We start from the raw sequence: 6,908 nt of genomic DNA, 5'->3' as shown, positions 1-6,908 counted from the left end.
TGAATGAGCAGACTACAGATGCTTTATTGAATGCTAGTGTTTTTTTAGCTGGTCACCTCCTGTCCTGGCTGAATTCCTCTTGACATCTGACTGCTTCAGCCTGACAGTCCTGAAGATCTGCCCTTCTGTAGGCCTCCCACGGGACTGCCGTTCCTGAGAGGACAAACTTCAGACTGGCCCAACAGGAGTCACAAGCTAAAACACAGAGCCTGTGAAAGGCTTGCAGTTGCTGCCTTTTGTAAGGTTTTCTTCTTCAGCGTAGGTGCTCATTTCTAATCCTTTTTAGCCCTGCTGCATCGTGTAGCTTCATCGGGCACAGAGTGCTTTGGAGCAGTTCTTCCTCAGCAGAGGAGAACAACAGGGGTGCCTCTGCCCAGGAGCAGGCCATTCCCCTTGGCTTGCCACAGCCGTCTGTGTATGTGAGGACCACAAGCACATGAGGTCTACTTCATGTATCAGTCTTCAAAGAGTATTGACTTACCTTATAATAAAGTACTGGCTGCATTTGTGAGCATAGTTGGAGTGAAGATTCTTAATTCGGTCCAAATGGATTTAAAAAAAATTTTAGTACTTTTCCAGATGAGCGATAATGCTTGCTCACTGACCTTGTAAATGTAAGTCATGTTCCTGTTGGTTTTTAACTAAAGATTGTTGTTACCTGAACTGATCAACCAGGAAGGTGAGAGATGTTGGAAGGGTTGGTGGAATAGTTTAAATAAGAAGGAGAATATTATGAGCTGCTTTGCTGGGGTCCATTGCTACTGCTTGTGGGTTGGCGCGTGGGTAACCTGAGTTGGAAGCAAACCTCCTCCTCCGACAGCGGAGAGAACAAAACCTGAACGGCATTTTTAAGGCAACCTCGTTGCCTCAGATGTTGGTGATGACTTGAGGTTTAAAGCTGTGCTGGGAATATACAAGTCCTTTGGCAGGCACTTGTTATTTAGCAGAATTACTGCATTTTTGGGCTCGTGTGCCCCTGCTGATGGCACTAATCTCCGTGTTAGGAGACAAAGTACCAGCTGTGCCCAGTCCTATTTGTGCTACTTTAGCCACATGGATGTTCATCCATTTAATTTGGAAATATTTCTCTGCACTCATCAACAGCCACATGCAGGCAACTGAAATTGCCACATTTATTCTGACTTAGTTTTGAAAATGACAGATGCTACATTAGTGTAATACATGGTGAAAGGGTTTTCTAGCTTTGGTTTTGTTTCTCGTCTGTGTGTGAGCGTTTGATATATAAGCTGTTAATGCTGATGAGTGAAGCTACTTTTCTTCAGCAAGGTCTGCTCCTTGTCCCGTAAAGTCAAGTGAAGCTTCCACTGGGGGACTGGCGCTGTTTATGCTCAGCCACAGGACTTAGAAACCGTCCTGGGACTCGGGAAGGAGAAGAGCTGGCATGTGTGTGCCTCACAGATACAAGCAGATGCGTTATGTGGTGGTTATTACTTTTTCTTAATAATGTGACTTTTTCCCCAGCCTGAATAATTCAAAGCAACAATACTGTTGTGCGCACGCCTGAAGGCGTGTAACCTGCTCTGTGCTCCGGGCGTGTGGGGTGTGCGCTGCTTCCAGTGCTGACGTTTTAAGGGGATGAATACAAACCCATCTGCCAAGTCTTGCGTGTCAAGTACAGCCTTCCACAACTGCTGCTCTTCTCGCGCCTGAGCCCATTGAGGGCTGTGGTACAACAGTTTTGCAGCGTGATGCTAGAGCCTTATTCCTGTTCCTTGGCCTCACGAACCAGCTGTGCTTGGGGTCACTGTTGGGGACAGGGACAGTGCCACCGTGCTGCCTACCAGGGACCCAGGACCCAAAGGACTCTTAGTGCAGGTACTGCCCCATCCCATGCCCCAAGGGCCACTCACGTCACCTTTCTAAAACCTGCAACCCTGCCATTTTTTGCAGTAGGACAGCGGGTACTTAGGGTGCTTGATGAAAAGCCTCTCAGGACTAGGACATGAAGGGCGTGCTCTGGTGTCTGTCAGAAAATGCTTGTGGAGAAGGAAGGCACAGCCTGTGTTGAAACTGTTACCCCCTCTTTCAGTGCCTGCTTCATTCACAGAATCATAGAATGTTCGGGGTTGGAAGGGACCTCTGTGGATCATCCAGTCCAACCCCCCTGCTGAAGCAGGGTCACCCAGAGCAGGCTGCACAGCACCGCGTCCAGGCGGGTCTTGGATATCTCCAGAGAAGGAGACTCCACAGCCTCCCTGGGCAGCCTGGGCCAGGGCTCCATCACCCTCAGAGGGAAGAAGTTCTTCCTCATGTTCAGCTGGAACTTCCTCTGCTTCAGGTTGTGCCCGTTGCCCCTTGTCCTGTCGCTGGGCACCACTGAGAAGAGTCTGGCCCCATCCTCCTGACCCCCACCCTGCAGATATTTATAGGCATTTTTAAGGTGCCCTCTCAGCCTTCTCTTCTCCAGGCTGAACAAGCCCAGCTCCCTCAGCCTTTCTTCATAGGAGAGATGCTCCAGTCCTCTCCTCATCCTTGTAGCCCTCCGCTGGACTCTCCAGTAGCTCCTCATCTTTCTTGAACTGGGGAGCCCAGAACTGGACACAGCACTCCAGATGGGGCCTCACCAGGGCAGAGCAGAGGCGAAGGAGAACCTCCCTCGACCTGCTGGCCACACTCCTCCTACTGCACCCCAGGAGGCCATTGGCCGCCTTGGCATCTAGGGCACGCTGCTGGCTCATGGTCAGCCTGTCATCCCCCAGGACACCCAGGTCCCTCTCCGCAGAGCTGCTCTCCAGCAGCTCTGCCCCGAGCCTGTACTGGTGCATTGTGCCTTTGGGCTTTGCCTTAAATCAGCATGCTGTGGCACCTTATTTGTTTGTTTATATTGTGTTTAGTGATCCTTGATAATGTCGTGTTTGAGTGGTGGATGGGTCTAGACGATCTCCAGAGCTCCCTTCCAGCCTCGATTACTCTGTAGTACAGATGCATGGAGAGATGCCCACAAAGATTTCTAGAAAGAATAAATGAAGCAAAAACTTCTAGCCTTATTGAAAAACTGACAGAGGAGAAAGCTGTGTGGTTGTACGTATAGCAAGGTTCAGACTTTCCTTAGTAGAGATAGTTTTTTTACCAAGTAATCATGTAATGCTTGCCTCTGCCTTGAGCTCAGTTTGTGGAGAAGGCTGTGGAGTGTCTTTGCGAGTTCAGATGCAGTAGAGCAGAGAAGTGTTTTCTGGAATAGCTTTGCAAAATTGGCTTTGGTTTTTGTTACCTCTGGCATCTGTGCTTGCTGGACCTTATGGCATAACTGAGTTGTGTTTCTCGTGGAAATTATTTGGATGTGACCTTACCGCTTTTATTTTGGCTGCTACCCTGAGCCCTAAGGACTAGTAAATGTTGGATGCTTACATTTAACTGGAGCTAAACAGAAATTTGACAAACCTTGGGCGCCTTCAATTTGCAGCCTTTTGATTTACTTTTATTAAACAATTATAGCTGGATTTGCCTTTTGGGGAGTCTTTGTATATGGCATTCTAAGCTAACAAAGCCCAGCTAAGCCGAAGGATGGATTATCGAAAATCAAAGCTGGCTCTCCTAACAGGGACAATGGAATCCCGCCCAGTCCGAGCCTCGCCGTGACACCTGGGAGGCCCGCACTCCGATATGATAAAGTATTTTCTTTGAGAGAAGGTCAGCAAAAGTTCACTTTTACAGAGAAGTTCTTATTCTCAGTTAATGGGGCTCCCTGTTGCATGGTCCTGCAGTTGCTTAACATAAAAAGGATGGATTGTCAGAGAAATTACCTTTAAAGTTCCTCCATGGCACACTAAAAGGACAGACCAAGTGTTCTCTCGTGGCCAGACTGCGCGGTCCATGACCCAGCTGCCCAAGCTGTCGTGCCCTTTTGCACTTCTGCAGTTTTGGATTTGTCAGCATTTTGATTTTGACCCCTTGGTTCTGGACAAGTGCCATTCTTTAGGGTTGTTGTTTTATCATAGAGTCTCCTACCTTGGTTTCAGAGCAAGCCATTTAATCTTTTTATGCCATAGAAATGAAGACATTTCCAGTCCTTAGGGGATTTTCCGAGTCCCAACAGAGCACATTTATAATGTAGCATAGAATATTATGTGCTTATCATATCATATGGGAGATGGACCAGGTCCTTTTCTGGTCCTTAAGACTAAACACAAAATCAAAACGTAGCAGCAGAGCCAGACTTGGCTTTTTTTTGTGTTACATATGTAATTTCCTGCAGATGTAATTGATCCCTGGTCACAGCTGGGCCCAGACCCAGCTGACAGACTGTGGGGATTGTTCTTTCTGGTCCCTTTCTGACTTCGCTGACTCATTTTTCCCAGACAGCGGAGAGATGGGAGTAGGGTGTGAGAAGCGCATGACCTAAGGCGAACATCGTCTGCTGGGAGAAATAGGTATGGGCTGCTTGGGCTTGCTTTGACTTGATTTTTCATGTATGCATGGAGGTTCTTGAAGAAGGTAATGGACAATTTAGTTGTCTTTTAAAAATGACTTTGTTTTTGCACAGAAGGAAAAAGGAAGACTATCAGCGCAGATATTTATTTGGGCTTTGACTGCAGTGGAGTTACACTGATTTTTATAATATTGGCATTATATTTTTGTAAATTAAAACACTAATTGGAACATTGTTACCTGGTTATTATTTTCATTAATAATTGCTTTGGTTAAATCTCCTCTGAGAAACGCTCTGTCTCTCAGATAACACGGTTTTTCACTGGAAACTGGTAGGACTTTGTTGCCATTTTGGACTGGATCAGTAAAGGGCATTGCAATTATGCTCTTAGATCCATGAGGTTGATGCACTAATTCAGGTACCAGGACTCGGATGAAGCTTTAATTCTCAATATTCAATACTGGCAGATTGAATCAAGTAGTTTTTAGTTCATTTCAGTTTTGCTTTTTCTGCTGAGTTTTCAGATTAAGCAATTGCATCTTTTTGTGCTGCAGAAATGAGAATGTTTCCAGTGTCTTGGGCATTTTAGGATTCCAGCAAGAAGTTTTAGGACCTGTGAGGAGGAGTTGACACCAGCACCCTTCGGAGCCGTCCATGCCAAATAGCAAACCTGGCCATTAGCGGGTTTATGATCAGTCCTGCAACAAAGCTGCATAATTTATTGTGCAAGAGGAGCTCTGGCACAGATCTCTCCTGGAGATTCAGTAGGGGTACAGCTTGGCAGGGCTGCAGGATGAGCATTTTTTTAAGCAGTGACCATTAGAAGGCACATGGGAGGAATGGCTAGCAGCAGAAAATCCAGTTCTGCTCCCATATACAAAGCTGTGACGGCCCTTCTCTTCATATCCTTCATTAATACAGCTTAGGATAATTAACTATGTAAGTGAATAGCCTGTTTTTAAATCTTCTGTGATTGCTTGGAGTCTTTCAGATCACGTAAGGGGGCTTTGTGTCAGGCCTGTGTATTAAAGCTCTCATGCTTGAGCGTGAAATCAGCCCCGCTAGTATTTACATGTGACCTCCCCCCCTTTAGCTTTTCCCCAATGGCTAGGGTATATCACTGTCTCGACTACCAAACACTATCAGTCTCTCCAGTGGCCAGTCTCCAGTTTCTGATGACATGAGCTGGGAAGGAGAAGCTTTCCCCGCAGGAGCCCCTGAATCTAGTCCTACTTAGCGTCCTGACAGGCACTTCGAGGCAAGGGGCATTAATTCTGCGTGCTTGCATCTGAACAGCGAACGCATCTTCATAGACCCTGTGCGGCTGAGAAGCTGTACGCGTGCGAGAGAGCCACCGCTTCTCCAGATTAGCTCTGGCTGGAAGCTCATGGAAGCTGTTCTCATGGAGAAATGAAGCTGCTGGGATGAAACCCCCAGCAGAATCTTTGCTATTTTGTCACGTTAAAGAATTTACGTTTAATAAAACCAGGGGTCTTGGGACAGAGGTACAGCATCTGCTGTGACACTTTCTGTCTTACTTTTGGTTTTTGAGTTTTCTCTCTAATTAGTTTATGTTCCAATAAATCCTTAATACAATGACTGCTTGAAAAACAATTGAAAATAAAACAAAAAGAGGAGTTTAAATTGCTTATGTCTTGCTTTGTATAGCTTCCAGGCACTTGAGCGATTTTGCTAACAAGTATCCTGTAACCTATTTCCAAAGGCCACTAGCAGATAATTATATTTGGTTAATTTACATACTTTCAGTTTATAATCCTAATTAGTTCTCCAACCAGTAGTCCCTAGGCAATATGTAGTCTTACCTCATTTTATTTGCCATCCCTAATGTGCAAGTTCTCTTCTTTCAATTTACCGAAAAATGCTGTTAGGTTTGGTTCAGGGCTTTCCCATTTCAGCGCACATCTAAACTGGGTGATTCCACGCTGATTTAAACCCTATTTGCAAAGAAGTATTTTACACTCTTAATAGACCTTATGTCTGGGAGATGTTCTGCAATGTAGGGAGACTGACCCCAGTTTGACCCAGAGCCTAATTTTATTGCAAAGAATCAGGTCAAATGCTGCACCAACCTGCATCCACTTACATCTCTGGTTTGCCCAGACCCATAGGATGGGGACCGAGGTGCTGGTCTGTAGCTGGGCACCCCTACCCCGGCAAAATCGGAGACGGGCGTGGGGCAGTCGGAATGAGTAAGGGCTGCGTGAGAGCCCCCGGCGAGCTGCGCACACGGGCTGTGCGAGGGGCTCTGGTAAAAACTCTCAGGCTGCTTGGCAATCGCTGAGTCAGCATCTTGCTGTGGGACAAGACCCCGGGCTGCGAGGGTGGCTGTGCCCTGCAGGGGTGCGCAGCAGTTTCTGGGGAGCGTTTGGTTTTGGGTAAAGCCTGTGGTAAGATGGGAGATGCAATCTTGGGGATTTCTTACATGAGGTGTCCTGCAGGCAACTAGAACAACAATTTCTGTTGTTCGCTTTAAGCACTGCAGTAGGTACTATAATGC

Source organism: Opisthocomus hoazin, chromosome 11, assembly GCF_030867145.1.
Source record: "Opisthocomus hoazin isolate bOpiHoa1 chromosome 11, bOpiHoa1.hap1, whole genome shotgun sequence".
Classification (NCBI taxonomy): Eukaryota; Metazoa; Chordata; class Aves; order Opisthocomiformes; family Opisthocomidae; genus Opisthocomus; species Opisthocomus hoazin.
This window is presented reverse-complemented; position numbering follows the sequence as displayed.